We start from the raw sequence: 20,743 nt of genomic DNA on the forward strand, positions 1-20,743 counted from the left end.
GGAAATAGGTAGGTGAGTTCTTCTGCCTGTGAACCTGTATTTCTTCAATGGTGCTAATACTGCAGAAAATCATAAAGGAAATTGCATAGAATTTCCTGTCTGAAGAGGGAATGTAAGTCACAATAGGAGAAGAAGCAAGACAAGAAGAAACATGTCAGTAAGAGATGGCGCTGAGCAAACTGATGTACACTTCTCTCAGTGAACAAAAAGCTGCTTTTCCCTTCAATTCCTCTTGAAGGTGGAGGCCTAAAGAGGCCTCTACTTATATCAAGTAAAAACATGGTACTTCTATTCGAATGATAACAACTATGTTTAAAAACTGTGTTAAAATGCTTGAATTTGATGATACTGTGGTGCCATGCTGTGACATGTCTCTGTTTCAATAAAATAGATTGAACCTGGGTTTGTGCCTTAGATAATACATTGCATCTCTGCGGCTTGTTGTAGAATTCAACCTGTGTGTACCTGAAAAGTTCTATTTTCATGGCCTATGGATGTATTATGTGTAGTAGATCATGATGAAATACTGCTCTAACCACAAAAACCACAAGTATCTGCAGCTCAAGAGAGTATCTCTTGACTGATGAGGGGAAAAGAAAATAAAGTATTAAAATATTTCTGTGCATGACAGAACCAGTCATTCATGTGGCAGATACCACATTATTTATTCAATGTATATTTTGTTTGCCTGGTGGGGTTCAAGACTCCTGTGAGTGATAGTTCCCGGGCAGCAACTGACTGCTTCATCATAATTCTCCATTAGGATAAAGCCACAAAGCAAGGAAAAACCTGGAGTTAATTTGAATAAAAGATAGAGAAAGGCATGTACTGTGAGCTGCATTCCATGACAGAGTCTTAATGTTGTGGAAAAATGCTAATTTAATCTATTCAGTAATGTTGGTGAGCTTTCTAATGTCATTCAATACCACTTTATATTAGCATTTTCTCCATTTGAATTATCTTCATACATAATTACATATTTTCAGGTTGTTTGGTCAGAGAGGTGACACAGCCAGAGAGTGAGTATGAATGACTGCAAGATGTGCTGTGCACAGTAAATGATGATGTCAGATAGCCATTTTTAAAAAGAATATAATCAGGAAAACATCTAGGCAAACTGGATTTTCTATTTGAAATTCTGAGTTGATTCTTCCTGAAGCCACAGTGTGGTATAGTAATTGTTTTCCTTTTCCTATGTTTTCCTTCTTAGTTTTTCAGCAAATTAGGAATCTAGTTACCAATTCCATATTTAATCATTTTCATAGAGATCAAAATCCCTTGGAATATGAAGCACTCCCTAGCATGTATTTTGCAATTAACTGTAAAAATCTACATAATGAATTAAATAGTTAATTTATGAATGTGATGTGTTTCTGTGTATATGAACTACAGACCTATGGCCAGTGCACATGATACAAAATTTTCTGCTGATTGGTTCCTGTTCTGGAGCCTTGGAGCCTTCCAGTTAACCCTAGTCAATCATTTGGACAAATTTGCCATGATTAAGAGGTTGCTAAGAGCTACAAATCAAACTGATATCTTTTTTACACTTCTATTGCATCTGCTGTCCATACTCACAACAACTGGGACAAATATACAAGGAAAGAAATAATGGAGAATGCACTGACTAAATTCATACACAATTATGATATAATCTAAGGCTAGTAATATTCCTGAGTTTGGAACTGTTAACCCCAAATCTGTGTGTCTGAGTACGTTTTTGTTTAAACTAGCATTAAGCAGCATGCGCCACTCACAGGCCATAGTGTGGCAATTGTTGCCTCACAGACAAATTAGAGCCCTTACAGTTGTTTCCTACACCTAACAAGTCAGTGGAAAAAGCCTGTAGTGTCTGAGATGGCACAGTCCAAGGGTGACACAGTTGTTGACCAGTTTAAGTTGACAACTACTCCAAGTTGTACTGAGGTGGGAAGAAAATACATGAAAGGCAAAATTTTCATTATAGGAAATGATCGTGGTAGTTTTCACTGACTAATGATATTACTCTAAATCTTCCTTTAGAGCCAGTATTTGTTTACATCTTAGGAGCTTCTGAAGTACTTGGCGATTATCTAGAAGGGGAAGTGAAAGAAGCCATCCTGTCATTTGAAAAGCCCGGCTGGACGTGAAGTCACAATAGTCACGGGGGAGTCATCAGATAACCACAACAACTCTACTAGGTGGCAAAGTAGGACTAAAAGCAATGGGCAGAGGAGTGAAAAGTCCAGAGTGAACTCATTCTGTAGTGTTTTGGCTTCTCGGCACACCGAGACAGACTGACACTGGGGCTATGCCCTGCCCTGCTTAAATAGCATAACCAAGGCCTTATTTCTCTCATTTAGAAGATGGGTGTTCTTCATTAAGGCATGTTTGCTTGTCTTAATAAGCTGTGTGAATCTATTAAGTAAGGAGGCTTGACTTGAATTGATTTGCTTTGTTTAGACATGCTCTAGCTTTTGCTCATGTATATAGCTCATAAAAAAGAAACCTGTTTGAGTTTATCCCAGTATCCCATGGTGATTACTTAGATGTGCCTTCATAGCCGAGAGCTTTGAGTCTAGGATTCTGCTGGCAGCAGCACAGCTGCAGTAATTACAATGATATGGAAAACAGAACCACAGTTTGAAAACCAAAAGGACTATTGCAGCTCTTACAGCTCAGAGATTGCTGAGTAATGTCCATGCAAGATGTGTAGGTAAAGTTCATGAAGCTTTATTATTTTAAGTAATGAATGTGGATCAGATCTATTTCAGAAGCCATTCTGTAGTTTAATCATGCAAGTAGCAGGTTTATTTGGCTGTTTTGTTTAACCAACCACTTACGAGTCAAGTAGATGTTTTAGTAAAATTAATTTTGGCTACTTAATACTTACAAAAGCCTTTGAAGATATTTATTGCCATATATTTGTTAGATTTTATTCATACATATTGAGGAATGAGATCCTTTTGTCTCATAAGCAACTTCTCATGTGAAAACTATTTCAACAACTTTTTGGACCTGTCAGCAGTATTTCTTTCTTGATCAGTGCCTGCAAAGGCAGATTTATGGCTTGGATTTTCAATAGGTCCTGCCAGAGCAAGGCACTGAATCCCCCTGAACGCTGTGTGCTGTGAATTCTGATCCTTCACGTTGACTAAAGCTGTCACACATAATAATAACAAAGAGCAATGTGAATTTGGCCTGCACAACTGTGGCCTTGATTCAGTCAGTGGGGATAAGAAACAGTTTTTGACCCAGCTCTGGCTGGACCATGGAGTCCAGCAGCACCTGGTCTGCAGCACCTTCTCTGAGGCTCAATTCAGATTTCTTATTGGGATTTCTTTCAATGGAAAAGCAGTTTATTTTCTTAAATATTTTCTTTGTAAAATATTATTTGCCCACATTCTAAATAGTTCTCATTCCTTTTGTGACAACTAGAGACTGAAAATATCAGTCTTTCACTGCAAAGTCTGTCTGTGAGTGTAACAAACTTGATTGCATTTCTGCAGTTTATACTTCACTCTTACTGTAAATGCTTGTTTAATACTTGGTTTGAGCAATGTTGACTTTGAGAGAATAATGGCAGTGCAGGAAAAAATGGATATAATTTGAAAGCTGGATCATTTTGTGGTTGATTGCAATGTATGAACAAAAGAAAATTGATGTGCTGTGGTGAAGCGATCTGTAATCTTATGAAAGAAGCAGTTGAAAAGCAAAACCAAGTCTGAGAATGCATCTTTTCTGAGAAAAACATGGGTTATATGACTGGTATGTTTTTCCTCAACACACATCTGTATATCTGATGTAATCGAAGAATCAAGAAAAATGACACTGTTGAATACTTTTGGGTAATTAACTTAAACAGATTTATGGACATGCACGCTATTTTGAGTAACCAGTAATTGTATTAGCTACACCTCACAGACGAACTTTGTCTTCTGCGTAACAGCAGGTTCGCCATCCTGTCTAACCAGGTTGTTTGGTAACCTTGAAGAGATGATTTTCTGCTTTTGGGAGAATGTTTGAAAGCTGTGGATATGATTTTTATGTATTTGGGCAATCAATCAATTTTATTGCTTGGCTGCCTTCCCAGCTCCTGGTTGCTTTTACTGCTTAGTTTTGAGTTGAACAAGCAAATAAATGTTCTAATCATGTATAAAGAGAACTGTTTTGATTGTCATGTTTTGAATTCTTAACAACAGCTTAAAGTATTACAGCTATATCCTATCAGCATATTGTGGCAAGTCTTGTGAATTAATTTCAGTAATAAGTATGAGGAGAATGCCACTAAAACCCAGCAGTACAGTTCTGACATATTTTTCATAGCTCTTTCCTTGTAGTTATCATCTAACAAGCATTCGTTTTCCTAGAAAATTAGTTTCTCGCTCTGTTTTGTAACAGCACAGCATTTCTGAAAAGCGTTGGTTTGAATCGCACTGCAACCTCCATTGGTCTTCCAGTTTGAGTGTCTTAAGGGTGAAGGAGGCTGCTGATGTGTTCAATACCTGCTGACACAAGGAGCAAAGGGTCCCTCACAGCAGAAGCAGGGTGCTTGGCCCATGCAGCACTCATTGAGCCAGTGGGCAGCATGGGGTGCAGCCACGCAGGGCAGCGTGGGGTGCACATGTGCCCAAGCAGGCAGTGCACATCTTCAGTTTGGGCACAGAAACCACCACGGGGATAAAAATTTCAATAAATAGTATTTATAACCTCGCTCAGCCAGGTGTGGAAGGAGGTATCATCCAGGGACTCCAAACTGACATTTGCTGCAGCTCTCTGAGATGCCTCTCCACAGTAGCTAATGCTGGTTTGTTTGCCATTTGAAACCCTGTCACCTCCTCCCTTTTTCAGTTGCTTCATGTCTTCTTCGTGCTTGATCCCATGCCAAGGTACATTACTTGGAAAAGCTCAATAAAATTTGGTCATCTGCTTCTGAGCGGCATGAACAGTGTCGATGCAAAGCGCTGCCTAGAAAATTGTCTCTCCTGATGCTTCATTGGAAGTGGTTGGCTTCTGGGGGGAGAGGGAGTTAGCTCCAGTTGACAGAGTTACAATTTGGCCTGGAAAAGAAAGAAAGAAAAAATCTCACCTCCCAAATTACATACCTGTTAAATTGCTTGCTTTTCATTAGAATAATTTCACTGTTATACTTAATAAATTGGGATAGCCCATAGGCCGCACAAAAGTAAGTAGGCAAGTCAAGGACTTGCCTTAACTCTTTGTCTATGTACTCCCATTAATTGTATGCATCCATCCCTTTTTTCCTAAAAAAAAAACCCACCTGAAAACCCCAACCCTAAAACAAAAATGGATTAAAAAAAATATGACCCTAAGATTAAGGAAATCGAGAATGCATACTTTGTGCAGTACTGTGCAAAATCAAAAGAAGGAGCAGCGCATTAAAACCCTTAAATGTGAACATACATACCTTTTTAATGACACTCTGAAAAACAGACTTGATGCAACAAAATATATATGTGTGTACGTACATGTATGTATATGAACACATAAGGTATTGGAAAAACTGGGGAAAGTGTAAGGGTGGATCAAGGAAATGACTGAACAAGTGGAGAAAGTGCCTTAGAGGGAAATTTAGGTGTTACCCAAGTATTTGCCAAGAGTATTTGCTTATGCACGGCTCTACATCAAATTCCAGACCAGAGCCAGCTTGCATCCTGCCAGTTTACACCTCAGGCAAAAAATCTGTGTTCAGTTTCTGTCTGACCCTGTAGATTTTTCCTGGAATAGCACAGTCCATTGTCATAAATTTTAAGAGAAAAAATGCAAAAGGTACTAAAACTAAAGAACTCTTTGCAGCAGTGGGAAAAAAAGGGCATAACAAAAGCAATAAAGAACATATTAGGGAGAGCTGAAAAATAAGTAGTTGTAATAGGGTTTCTAATGGTTATAAAGGTTGTTGTATGACATGTGGTCTCCTGTGAAGACTGGAACTAGATTTGAAAACTCAGGGCAGGAAGGATATTATTTGGCCAATATCCTTCAGTTAAAGGCAGACAAGGTCAAATGACAAATCAGTTTTAATTACAAGGGTGACAAAACGTAAAATAAAATAAATAGAATTAAAAATTCCAGAAGAGCGAGATTTTTCATCTTGTCTAGGCTTGGATGAAAATAGCCTACCTTTCTGAACGAGGTGTTTCTAGGTAAGAAATATAAATTAATGAGCTCACTGAGTCTCTGAGAAAACTGTTACGATGTGAATAAGAAAATAGTTAGATGGGTCAGTGCATTCTTAGGAAAAGAACAAAAGCTGTGATAGATAGATAGCTGGTAAATCAGTTTCATTTTTCAGCATCATAGTCGAAGAATAATGACAGGCGCAAAGAATACAGTATCTCCTGGATAATTTTCATTGTATCCAGATACCCACTTCTACATGAAGTGGTAACATTGCTAGCTACTACTTTTCAAGATACCTCTGACAAATGTAAAACTGGGTAACTCATTTACCTTCTTGTTGCTCATAAATTCTATGTAACTGCTAGAATTAATGATTGAAAAAAGTGAGTATAGAAATGTTTTTATTTTCTTGTCATACTCTTTTATTCTAATATAGGTAAATATTCAGATTCCTGTACTTCTGATACAGTCAGGGAAGGAAGGTCGCCTTCCTGAGCTTCCTTTGAAAGAGGGCATCATCATCTTCTGACCACCAGAATACCAAAGTGCCTCTCAGAAGCACTGAATTCAGATATGTGGGGTTTCAGCTATGGACTTCTCTTTAGAGAACAAAGCGGGAATTTTTTCCAGATTTCCTTGTCTTTTTTCTTATCCTGACCGCATCTGTTCATTCTATCCTATAAAATATCTGCTTACTTCTGTAGGAAGAGAGTTATGCCAACACTGCATAAACTGGAAATGTACTCCAAATGAATTCAGGGGAGATAGAAAGAATACCCCAATGCTAATGCCCCACTGACTTTCTACCTATTAATAAGCCAAGTAGTTCATGCTTCCATACAACTGTAAAGAGGACCAAAAGCATTTTGTTTTGTTTTTATCATTAAACTTCTGATGATAAACGTGTTAAGTACTGTGTTTAGACCATTGCGTACAAGACATGCAGTTAATGTGTAATTAACTCTAATTTTCAAGCAACTTCTGCTTGTTTCCTGTATGCATGTCATTAAAATGCTTTCCAACATAACGGAATTTCATTAAGGGAAAAATAGGAAGTGAAGAACATGCACAACCTACTTGCTGTTTATCTATTTAAACATGCCATGTGTTTTCAAATCCAGAAGCATTATGCCAGAGTAAGAATATGCTCATGAGTGACAGCACTGGTGTGTAGTGAATCCTGTAGGATGTCAAGATTGGATTTATAAGCTTTGAGTAGAGGAGGTTAAAGAAAGCTGCTCTATCCTGACCACTGGTCATTGGTATGGTGGGATGAAGATGACCTTTTCAGTGTTGCATTGATTGCTGAGATCCCCCAGGCTTGGCACATGCTGGCAAAAGAATGTATAGCAAGATATATGTTTAAATAATAGGACAGAGACTAGGGCCAAAAGAGGGTCATCTGACCCCACAGGTAGCTGGAGGAAGTAGGACACAAGCTTGCAAGCTGTAGATGGAGATGTAGCCATCAGTCATGGGCAGGTGGATTTCAATTACCCACCGCAGCTAAAGTCAAGTAAGCTTGCACAGAGCACCAGTGCAGGAACTATCTGAACCCTGGGGAAAAAAATCTCTTTCAGTGACAGGTGCAAAATATGAAGGAATAATGCAGAGAAGCTTTGAATTGGCAATTCACTCTTCCATTTTAACTTTGCCTTTCCATTATACCTAAGAGTGTGGTAGAGAAGGATGTGATGGGATGCTAGGAAAAGGAGTCACGAGTCAGAAGACATATAATGTATCAATGGGGCTTGTGATAGGACATACATGTTGGTAGGACAATATACGATAATGACAAAGAATGAAGTACAAAAATATGTAGAAATTTAATATAGAATTGTGTAAATATGATTTATCAAACAGGAATGCAGGAATAATATCAAATAATAAAGAAGTTTTCAGTCAGGAACGTGAGGTTCATTCTTATGACTACATAGTTCCAGGACTGCAGTTTGCTTCTAGGAACTTGGCCAGGCCAGAGCAGCTACAGATCCACCACATGCCAGCTTGTGGCAGGGACGGTGCATCTGGAGCACTTTTGATTCCTCTGATTAGAAATGCAAGTCAAAAAATAGAGACAGAGCCCTCCAAGACCTAGGTACTGTTTACATGTTATAGTATGGCAAAACTTGAAATAAGTTTTAAAGTAATTTATTACTGTTTTTAAAAAGAAAAAAAAATCAAAGAAACCTTTATTTCACACAAATCTAGACCAAAAAAAACCCTAAAACCCCAAAGCCCAATTCTCCTTATGCTTGTCTCTAATAGTAGTTCCTCGTGGCCACTGAAGCATTTTTGAGAAAATGTTCAATATTTTGCTGTCCGATATTTTTCAAGTCCAATTAACTCTTGCTGTTATATTATTCACATTACTATAGCTTATATATTATGAAAACTATCTTAATTTTCTTTTGTATTCTTGACATGTTTTATCTGGTTTTTTTCCCATTTGATAAGATCGGCAACTGTTGCCTCAAAATACTGCCCTTTCTTCTGCCCTCCCATTTTACTTCCTATAATCCCCCAAAGATCTAGCAAAGAAGAAGTAGTGTGTTAAAACTTTGCTGATGTTCAGGGTTGACTTTTTCTATATGCCCTGTATGGAGGACAAAGAGCATTATTTAAATGTGAACTTTTCTAAGCCTGTCATAGTTGGTTTTTCCCTGGATTGGTATGATGAGACTTAAAAGAATTTTAATGGCATATTTTCCAGCATGGCTTAGTTGACTGTCTTGATATTAAATTTTAATAATCTCAAAAGAAACTTTGTATGGTGAAATGAAATTCAGTAGAAGTATGCTGTGCTAATAAGGTGTAAACTGTTAATACTGAGATGCTTTTTGGTCTGTCTCTCTGGTATCAAAAGGCTTCCCTGAGCCATAACATAAAATAAGTTTTCAGCTATAAACTCAAAGCTTATCTGTTAAAAAATAACAGAGGAAAAGGAGGACATCAGTGGATTCAGTGTTATTAGGATGACTAAAGGTGGCAAAGATAAGCCACTGCTGTAGCAGTTTAGGCTTTCATATAAATGTGAAAAAGATAAATGATGCTAAGATGTATTTGGTGGAGTATACCCAAAGGAAATTAGGAAATATCAGTACCAACTTATGTTGAATTCTGTCTAAAATACAGGGTGCTGTCCTGCTCTGTGTCCAGAAATAATAAAATGTGTGAGCATAGTCTTGCTGCTCATGGATATGTCAATGGGGCAAATAATAAAAACAGTAATAAATTGAAGGTAAAAGACAATTTACAAAAACAGTGAGTTATAAACTAGTATAAACTAGCCATGAATAGGCTTAGGTAAGCAGTTAGTTTCCCACCAGCTGAAGAAGTGAGATTATGGGTCAGGCTTCCCATAGTTACCAGAGAAAAGATGTATTTCTAAAGTAGAAGCTGATGAGTTTGTGAAGGGATATGACATAATGCATGGGGATAGACCCATGATTTGCAAAGGTCTGCTCACTCCGTGCTTTAACTTTAACTGCAAATAGGTTGTTTTTATGTAACCTTATACAGTAAAATAAAAATCAGAGTCTTCCAGCTCTTTTGCCCTCTCTTCCACAAACCCAGACAAAACCATAAGGATTGGATAACGATTTTTTTTGTTTATTATTGCAGTAATTTCTGTAGCTCAACCAAGATTGGGGCTCCCTTGTGTAAATAGAAGGTGATTAAAGAACTTGCAATAAATAATTTACCACTAATTAAAGTAAGTCAACCAATAAATTAATTTAGAAAACTGCCATTGTATTTTCACTGTTAAGAGTTCTTAATAATTATTTGTCACAGATCAATTTTTGCATTTCAATAGAGAAAGAATTAATTACAAATGTATATAATTATTTTGCTCCATTTTACTCTTGATAAACTCTGGCAATTGTGCTTACAAAAGTGTTTAAACCTTGGGTTCAAGCAGCTCTCAAACACTCAAATAACACTGAATGCTTTCCCCCGCTAATGCTACACTTTAATGGATTGAGGACAGAGACTGCTGGAGTAAATGTGATAAGTGGCCGGGAAATAGCTCATAGGTTACAGAGATGTCTTTTGCACGGTCTGATGATTTTTTAATGCTTTTTCAAAATTCATAGTGTTTTTTCCCACTCTATTCTTTTCAGGTAGATTGGGTAATGTGATATGAACTCTGAATTAGAAATTGTTCAGTTCCGTGCTTTGTTGTGAATCTGATAGTCTTACAATGTGTTACTGTCATGGACCATGTGTTCTCTATCTGCCAGGCCATCCCTGTACACATGCTGTGCTGCCCACATTGCCCTGCAGAAATGCAGAGCTGTGAACAGATACCTGAAAGTTGCAGCATTTGCCACACTAATGTGTCGTTATTTGCCTGCTTTGATGTTCTCACACATGATAGCTCATCCTTCTGCTTCAAAGGGATCCCACTAAACTGTAACTGCTGTAAGGGCCTACGGGAATCTCGCTATTTGTAGAAAAAAATCACACCTTTTTCTATGGCTCTTCTCATCTTGTGATGTTTTAATTATATAAGCCATGTTGCATGATAGCCTTTCCTGACTCACCTGCAGGCTTAGGTCAGTGGCTTTTCTGGAACTGTGTCTTATAAGGCTCTGCAGTCTGAGTTTTTCTTTCTGAGTGTTTGAAAGGAGTGAGATCTGTGCAAAATGTGAAAGTGGTAAATTTTGGTCACTTGGGCAATATTAGAGATTTTCCTGCTGTTTCTAGAAGAAGTTGAGTGGTGTTGAGAGAAGTACATTTTGGAAATGCTTTTTCTTCTTGATTTGTGTCCTAAGAAAATTCAGTGGAATATTTGTGCGTGATCCAGTGTATGTTTAAGGTTCCACTAAACTGGGCATGGTATTTGACCTACATTTGATTTAAGAGCTACGTTGGTAGAACTTTGTATTAACCCATTGGATTTTCATCCCAAATTAAAGTTTTCTCCTTCCATCTTGCTTGTGCTTTTGCAGAGCGCTTCAGCTTTCAAGATATTTTACCCAAGGTGTGTTGCAGAATTGATACCACTTGTATTTAATTATTTATTTATCTTTTTTAATTTCTTTTTTTTTTACAAAACTTATCTCTAAACATTCTTGAATGGATTCTGAGTCTCAGTGTTATGAATAGGTGACTTTGTTACAAGTTGACCGCAGTACAGTGGAAGGCATATTCAGATAACGTCTGAGAGAGCACAGATATGTTCTTTAAATTTTAAAAGTACCAGCTGTAAGATTCTGTCAGTCGTGAGTTTTGTCACTTCCCCACTACTAACTTGGTCTTATTTCACCTCTTGTAGTTAAAACAAAATCTTATAGTTTAAAGTGACAGATTAGATATTTCTGTCATGAATTAATGCATGACATACATTCTTCTTGAGCTATGTATTTCCACCCTCTTTCCTCTCCTTTCACTGAAAAGCTCGAGAAGACAGAATTCAGTAGGAAGGAGGGATGTGTAATTTGTGCCTTCCCTTACTATAAGCAAAACCAGATTTTAAAGAGGAAATTAAAGAATACAAGAATGCAACTGCAGTGGAGGGAAATAGAGAAGTGACACAGAGGAGAAAAGATGTTGTCCTGGATTTCTGCTTCAGGCTAAGTCGTCCTGCCAGGTATTACACAAAATGCATCATGACCCTGCTCCCAGGAAAAAAAGGAGCAGCATACACTGGCCCTTCCTAAGAGTGTATTCACTTCATCCGCGAAGCTTAGTAGTGAGAAAACCATGAACAAAGGGTAATAAGAAACTGATCTCATTGTGGGCAAACTAACCTTGTCAATCTAGAGGAGTGTGGAAGGACTCCCTGCTCTGGGCATGAAGTACAAATGTCTTTTACTTGATTTCATGGGTGTAATATAACCTATAACTTTTGAGATGTCATCAGCGATCACTAATGTGCCTTGATTGCACACTCTTTGCTTTTTAGTGATTGTTGCTCCCTCCAGCTGAGGTAAAAAATATATGGGCTGGATATTTTAGCCATGGTTGCCAATGATAAAATAGGTGTCGACATTGATAATTCAGAAAAAAAATAAATCCTTTTTTGAAAATCTCTGCTGATTTACTAGTTGCATACATAGGTTTTTTTGAGTCATAAAACAGTCCTACATTAAAGTAGTATAAAATCATAGCTGCGAGTAACAGCTTATGCAGAGACAATGTAACTTCTGCTTATGTTACAAAAATATATCTTAAAAGAGCAATGATCAAGACCAGGTTGATTAGTGCTGAAGAATGCAGTAATTTGGAACAATGCAAGTCAAGCATCTTGAAGGGTTTCTTTTCTGTTAGAAATTTAAATCTCCTAAAAAGCATTGCCAAGCTGTAACAAGTCCTTTATTCTACAAAAACAAAATGATGTGGAAAATTAATATTGCCCTACAGCAAAATTACATTTCAGGTTGCCCAAATGTCTTAAATTGTTCACTGGTCTTTCTGGCTCAGGCTTACCTTTCTTTCTCATTGATTTAACTGAGGCAATGGCAAAGAGATGACTTTAGAGAGCAAGAATGCAGTTGTTTCCAAAATAGGGACAGGAAATATTCGTGATTGATTTACCTTTTTCTTTATGACTTTCAGAACAGTTTAATAGAGAATGGGTGTTAGTGAGCCTGAAGTCTTTCTGCTTCACTGCATTCTCTTTGAGAATGGAATTTTAAAGCAGAACTGAATGCTGAATACTGTGGCAAGTCATCCACGCAGACTGTTTGGATGTTTGTTATAGATAGCTATGCCTATCAAAAAGAAGCAAGTTACAACTTTCTCGCAGTGAAGTCCAGAAAAATATGAAGATATGTTATTAGACAGATTCTGAACCCTTTGGTTAGGGACAGATGAAACTGTGCCTGGATAATGTCAGGTGAATCTCTGCTTAGGAAATACTGATAAACTTGCAGTTTAAAAATCTAAATATTTGTCCAAGGAGACATAGTAGACAGCAAAGAAATTCTCCAGTGATGTCATGAAAAACTCTCCACCCCCTTGCTTATCACACAAGATAACCACTGCTGTCCTCCTTTCTCATCAGAGGACAGGAAGATGCAACCTTGGCCACATGGGTTTTCCACATCTCAAGATAACTAGCCCCATGGAGAAGAAGTAGCATCCTTGTTTCTTGCTGGCTTCCCTCAGCTAATAGCTCATCAAGCTGTGCTGTAGCTCATCAAGAAACGATAGGTTCTGTTTGGGAATGAGTAATTGTAGGGTCTGGCCCTGTGTCACACAGAAGGTAGAAAGATGGGCTATACTGATGCTGATCTGTGCAACATCCAGCTCTTTTTGCCAAGACCCCCGTGCTACAAATGTGGGCATACTTCAGCCATTCCCATGTTTTCTTTCCACTTGCTGTCTGTAGGCTACATCCTTGCTGAGCTTTTTAGAAAGATTTTGGGGTAATTTCTGCCTAAAATGTAATCATCCCTCTTAAATTCAGGTCAAGACTGTAAGGGTGACAGAGCACTGGAACAGGCTTCCCAGAGAGGCTGTGGAGTCTCCTTCTCTGGAGACATTCAAAACCCGCCTGGATGTGTTCCTGTGCAACCTAGTCTAGGTGATCCTGCTCTGGCAGGGGGGTTGGACTGGATGATCTTTCAAGATCCCTTCCAACTCCTAATATTCTATGATTCTGTGAAGGCTTGTGCCATTTCCAAGCTTGTTGGAGAGGGGATGATGACTCCCAGCTCTTCCATGCAGCAGCTCCTTGTGCTGCTGGGCTGTTCTTGCAGCCTGCAGAGAGCTGGTGCTGGGAGCTGGGAACAGGATAGATTTATATGGAAAGCAGAAGCTGATGTTTTGCTGTAAGCACAAATCTCCTGAAAGCAAATTTCTTCAGGAAAGCATGGAGATTGGGAGGAGAGGATAAGGGAAGATGAGGGAAGTGAAGTGAGTTTGCATGAAGGATGACTCCTTTGATGATTTTGGAGGCTGGGCAAAGGAAAAGACGGTTTTCTGCATCCATTAAACCCATCGGGACAAGCAATATGCAGAAGTTGAGTACAGGGTGGAGGGGTCCCATGGGAGAGTACCCTAATGTTTCTGAGAGGCTCATATTTGTATATTAACATCATTTATATATTAAATCTGTTTCAGAGCCCAAGTGGCATCTGGACATTTGCCTCTTCGCATCCACTAGCTACCACCACCACTACAGTGCAGATGGCGGTATGTCTGCCTTGGGGTATAACTTCTAACAGGGAGTGAAGGTCTGCAGTTGCCAGAAATTGAATTACCAACAGCCAAGGATCTGAAAAAGTGGAAAAATTAAATAGAAATAAATCACAGAGCATTGATGGCTGCCATCCAAGTAGTCTGAAAGAACCAAACAACAAAGCAGCCAAGCTGCTAACCCAAATCTATAATTTACCCTTAAATTAGCACTCTACCTGCACATTCAAAATGTATTCCAGAGTTTTTTATACAGCTAACCAAACCTACTACAGCTCCCAAAACAGTGGTCAAGGAGGTCCATGTCACTTTTATGCAGTACCCAGAGGAAGCACACAGCTGCTGTGCCAGCATGGGAAGCTGGGGCTGGGTAGTCACTCCGAATCTCACTGTGGTCCTGCTCACCCTTTCCCAGCTTGGTGCTGGATCACCTGCAGTGCCCATTCCTGGACGAGGGAAGGGAGATAGGAAGGGGACCCACCACCCTACCCAGTGCTGGGGTGAGTTGTACAATGCACGCCGTGTCATTGGAGGCCAGATACAGCCCTCTACAGGGGTTAATCTGAGCCCTAAACATAGACCTAAGGAGACACCATGGTGGGTGAGAATCTGGTAAAAACAGGCAGTGTGGTTTCTATATGTTACGGCATGCTGCACCAAAATTTCGCATCACCGCCTGTTGATCTTGCAGTGCTGCTAATCTGGGGCTCTGCAGCAATTCAAAATGTATTCCAAAGGTAGCATTCAGATCCAGACCTGCTGTTATAGCATGCTTGATTGTATAAAAGTTATTATCTGATTTCTTTCCCAATATGTGAGGGGTTATTTTCCCCAAAAATGCTTCTTTGGCATTAAGGAGAAATAAAAAACCTTCATAAGGTGTTAGATCCAGTATCCTGCCACTTACAGTTCTCTATTCCTCATCTTCATAGTGTCATGATCACCGCTATCATGATATTAGAAATAGTAATATATAGTGAGACGATTTTCTGGCTTCTTCCTTAATGAAGCACTGATAATACATCAGAAAGTGTAGGAAGAATAATTTCATACATTACCAATTCCCTACAGAGGATGAAAAATTTAAGAGGGGTCTTGTCTTTCTGAGTTTATGTTTCTTATGTCAGAGAATGGGTTTACCTGTATTTGAATTATACTTGGCTATAAGCAGACTCCCCCCTCTTAAAAGCTTGTCACTGAAGGGTGTTCACCAAAGGAAAAAGCAGTGCTGTGAGTATTGCTGCAATAAAGACAGACCTTTCTGCCTACAGCTGCTTCCTCCCCATTAACTAGAGTGCAGATGTGCACAGGAATAGAGTCGTACAGTTATACTTCTACCATAGCTATACATCTTTGCTGAGCAATCCAGCAAGCTCAGCTGCCTTCACTGTAGTATGATGAATGCATTGCTCTTTACATTGCACTCCTTCTGCAGATGAGAAGATCAGACCTGGAGGAATCTTTCAGCAACACATTTTTTTGAGTTTAGAAAGTATCTTCAGAAGGTCCAACGACTGAATAGGAATGCAAAGACTTACCTGTACAGGTAGTCCTTACTCTGGAGTGTAAAGGGCAGTGGCAAAGACTGCCGTACACAAGCTGGATTTTTGAACAGGAGAAAGACTTGAGTATACCTGGGACCTTCCTGAGCTGTACCTTTAAAGAAAAGATATTTTGTATTGGTTACCCTGAAAAAAAAGAGGGTTTATGCACTTAAAAGTGCCAATTTCTTTCCTAAATAGTCCTCAGATGAGAGTATACCCTTTCCAGCCAGACATAGCCTTCCTTGGGATACTTCTTCTAATGAAAGGAAGAATTTCCACAAACTGTGTAATGAAAATGCTTATCAGCATAAGTTGCTACTGGACAATACACAGGAATCATATATGTAAGAATTACTCAGATGTCCAAAAGTCAGTTTGTCTTCAAGAACAATGAAAATATCAGAAGCACGGAACATTGAGATGGAGGAAAATCCTGTGGCTCCTTGCTTGGTGGCTCTGGCTTACATTACCTGAAATTCCAGGTCAGCATTAGCAGGGAACTGCTATGTAAGATAATTACTTTAAAGCCTTGTAACTATGTAGGAACAATACATTAGAGTGATCATGTTAAAAGTTCTGGAGGACCAGCAAGGAAGGTGAGATGAGAATAGCAAAGTAACTAAACAAAACTGGGGCAGGGAGGGAGATCTGAAGTTTCATAAAAAGGAATCCATCTCAAATGAAAAACAAAAAAAGCCTTTCTTATATGAATGCATCCCTGAAAATAACAAGAAATACCTATTAGTATAGAAGTAAAAAGAAAAAGGAGGTGGAGTCTGGCATACAGGGCCGCTTCTGAAGCAGCAATCAAGAGACTTTGTTTCTATTCTTGGCATGTTATTCTTTTGCATTTCTTTTCCCAATCACTTTGCTAGCTAGTAAGATCTCTGCAGCAGACTAGTAGCAGGGAGAGCTGTGTGATTTATAGGGCGGGAGCAAAACTGCCAGTTCTCACCTGGGATGCATAGCTGTAGTGCTATTTTAGAAATTATAATGTCTAGCAGTTTGCTTAGGCTCAGTGTCAGTGATGTGCATGTATGTAGATAGCGATGCCAAACCCAACCGACTCAATTATCTTTACCTTCTTTGACTCTCAGGATGTGTTTGTCAATTAGAGTGTGCAATGATATCTCAATTTTTGTGTTGAGAAATCACAGTTATTTCAGAGGCATTCACAATACAAAAAGAATTTAAACACTCCCTGCAAGAGTCCTTATCTTTTTCCAGCATGAATTTTATTTGTTTTACCCAGCTATCTGTGAGCCTTTGGCAAGATCCTCCTGGAAGTTCTCACTCTTTTTTTTCCCTAATCTTGAGTATGGTGAATAACACTGAGTCATCTGCATGCATGCCTAATTCTCAGATTTTTCTCTCGTTCCCTGTTTTTTCATTATTAGTTGAAACTGAACGCTGGGATTCAAATCACCTAATTTTTGTGGTTTATAATTCAGAGGTTTAAATCTGAGTCAATGTCCCCAAGCTCCCTTTGCAGTCTATGGAGAAGAATAAACAGTTGTAGGACGTGATTCATCTCATCTTAAACTAGATTTGTGAAACAGGTCAGATGAATCATATATCTTAGAAGCCCTCTACAGACCTAAGCTTGCTTAAGCATGAAAGAGCCTAGTGTCAGATCTGGAGAAAAGGAAAAAGTTAAGCCTATGCATCCTGATTCTTGGAGGAGTGGGAAAGGACGACAGCATTGCTACTCAAGGTTATTTATGTTCCCTTACCACAACCCAGATAACATCCCAGGTATAGGCTGACGTGAGCCAGGAGAAGCAGTTGCACCAGCAGACCTGTGTGGATGGAGCAGAGGGGCAGGGATGCGAGGGCAGAGCAGCCACCCCACCAAGTGATCAGAAACCAGGTTAGACGTGACTAACTTGGCCCTAAAACTGCACCACTGGTGGAAGGGGCAGCCCCTGCCTCTTGCTGCCTCCTCTACCTCAGGTACCTGTTCCCACTGCCTCCCCTCTGCCGGCTCCTCTGTTGCAACAGCAGAGGAGTGAATTGCTGATCTGCGTGAAGACTATCTCTAAAAAATTAGAAAAAGGAGAAAAAAAAGGTGGTTGATGCTGGATCTGAGAGCTGCTCAAGCTTGCTTCATGGGTGCTGGGGCTGACACAGGGGAAAAAGCAGGGGAAGAGGAAGGTAGTGTTTGCAGAAGTACATGTTATGGGTAGTTCTCATGTCTAGAGCAAAAGATGTTGTATTCTGGACAACTCAAAGTTATTCTTGCCTGGAGCTTGGAAATACTGTTCCCTTCTTCTTTGTTTTATTTCCTTTGACCTGCAAGGTTTTTGTCCTTGAAGTACTACAAAGCAGACACTCTCAGCCTCTCTGTGTTACCTCAGAGGGCGTGGAGCAGAATATTTGCTGAGGTGTTCTTGTGGTAATACCAAAGCTTATTACAAACATACTTCTTCACACTGGGGGTTTTTATATTGGTGGTTTTGAAATGGTAAGCAGCTATATTCAGAAAATGCATGCTCTTTTCAGGAAATGTAGCCAATGGGAGAGTTGTTTTGCCATCACATAAAGATTCTCTGGTATTAAAATCTGGCCATGAATTGGACATTGATTTCATGTGTGAAATAATCTAGACAATGTTATGACAACCAGTGCTACTGTAAAGGATTTTTTTCAGATCTCAAAGTATATATTTGAACTTGGCTTATGGAAAGGGGCTCCTGCCCGGCAGACTAGGACGGGCTGGTTGCATTCTGAGTTTTGACTGAAACCTCTGATACTTGCCATAAAATAGCGCAGATCTTAGTCTATTTTTTGAAATCAGTTATAGCAGGTAAAATTTAAAAGACTGAAGGTTGCAAGCCAGTTCACGTCTCTTGACAATTACATCCACAATCCGTCAGGAGAAGCCAGACCCACACTAATGACGACCAAGTGGCCCAGCTCAGTTCTGGGCTACTGTAGGAACAGGGGCATCATCAGTACTGAGCTATTTTGGTCCAAAAGCAGGCTAATTGGATTTGGAAGTTCATTACTGTAGCACCTAAACCAAAATGCTTGTTCTACAGATACTACATCTGTAGGAGTGCCTGTAATTAAGGTAGCGCTGCTCTAGCAAACCCCTGATTTTCTGAACAGTTTCTTTTTCACTGAAGCTTTTTATTTTCTCCCCAAAATTAATACATTGGGAATGTGAGGTCTTTTTTAAAATTTATTTCATAAGATGAAGAAAGTAGGCTTTCACATTAATAAATATATAAAGTAGGAAGGGTGAAGGAAGAAAGATTTAGGGGTGTAATGATATGAGCACTGTAGCTAATTTGAAACTAAATTGAATTTGGTAGGATTTGGCTAGCTTGGAGAAAATGTTTTTAATAAATAAATTACACTTGCTTGTGAACAGTAAGCTTTTCATATAGAAAAGAAGTTTTGCAAGTCAAGAGAGAAACTTCCCAAGAGGACTGCTGGTGCTTGTTTTAGTCAGAGTACATGTCTAATAAAATATTCCAAAGGAGAAGGCTGTCAGCAAAAGATCGCTGGGCCTTTTTTTTTGTCCTTGCTGGTACTCTTCCATATGCATGTATGTGTCCTTTATCATCAAACTATACAAGTGATTAGATATCTTAACTGTTAAGCTTCGCAACCCAAGATGCACTGGGAATGTGCAAATTCAGAGCTGAGAAGCTGGAAACAAATGATAGGTCCATATACTTTGCAGAACTATACCAGTTTAAATCAGTTGAGGACTCAGCATCATTTCTAGGAAGACTCATGCTCCTGGCTTGCTCTGAAGTACATTTTCATTTTGTCATCTTGTAAAAGCCTTGCTGACTTTTAACTTCTTTAATAGCTTGACTCTGTATTACTTCCAAAAAGCTCTTGAGTTTCATTCAAAAAAAAGGAAAGTGTCAAAATGAGGACACTGTAATGTGTGTGTCACATATGTGCCGTATATTTCGAGGTTTTAAATGAGGTATAAATCACAGTGTAGAGCTGAGCCACTGTAAGGAGTAAATGTCACCCAAGAAGAAAAAGAAACATAACTACAATTCACAAAATATAGCAATTAAATTTTAGATAAAAATCTGTTCACCAGGGAGCAAGAGGAAAATACATTTAAAAATATATAGAATCGCAGAATCATAGAATAGTTTGGGTTGGAAGGGAGCTATAAATGTCATCTAGTCCACCCTCCCTGCAATAATAGTAGTGAGGGTATTCTAAACTGTCTTCTCTTCTGTCCATGAATGACAGTTTTTCAGATGCTCACTGTGAGCTCTTCTGTTTCCATGAGGCAGAGGGAATTTACCTGGGCCTGTCCTCTTGTTTCTGGTCTCTGCGGAGGGAAGAAAACATACTTAGCTGTGAATGGGATGACCACTGCCTTTCTCAATCCTCAAAAAGAGATATGAGAAGCATTTCCACTGCAACACATTTCTTTTTTTTTTGCCAGATATCAGCCCCAGAGTGAAACTGGTGTTGCCATGTCACTTTTCCATCATTTCTCCACAGGGCTCCTTTTCAGTGTGAAGGCATATGCATAGATACTAGAGATGATGACAGAAGTGGTTCCCAAAACAGTTGTTCAGTGAAGTAAAAATGAAGTCTTCCTGTAGCAACAAGGGAGGATATCGGAGGACTTTTTCTTTCTGCAGTCAGAAACCTGGGTGATGAGCACCTGAATGCATGACAAGGAGGGAGATGGCATCTAATTTCCAGCAAGCAAATGAGGAGATTGTGTATGTATCTATTATTGTATTTGCTATTCTAAAAAAGTAAAGCCTCCTCAGCGAATAATCTGGAGGAAGTTTTACCCACGGGAAGCTGAGACAACCTTTCTCACCCTGGGAGCTGGCTATGGATACCACTGCTCTTGTCCTGCGGCCACCACCCACTAAGGTTCGTCTTCTGACAAGTTGATGTTAGTTTATTTCTTTTCAAACCCTGTCCCTGCTGAA

General features: G+C 39.1%; 1 protein-coding gene across 1 annotated transcript in view; it reads left to right on the top strand.

Annotated features, from left to right (window-relative positions):
• DHRSX (dehydrogenase/reductase (SDR family) X-linked) overlaps window positions 1–20,743 on the top strand; it is a gene marked incomplete at both ends in the record, with an annotated part of 85,143 nt that overhangs the window by 24,610 nt on the left and 39,790 nt on the right.

This window comes from Mesitornis unicolor, unplaced genomic scaffold (assembly GCF_000695765.1).
Source record: "Mesitornis unicolor isolate BGI_N332 unplaced genomic scaffold, ASM69576v1 scaffold13289, whole genome shotgun sequence".
Lineage (NCBI taxonomy): Eukaryota > Metazoa > Chordata > Aves > Mesitornithiformes > Mesitornithidae > Mesitornis > Mesitornis unicolor.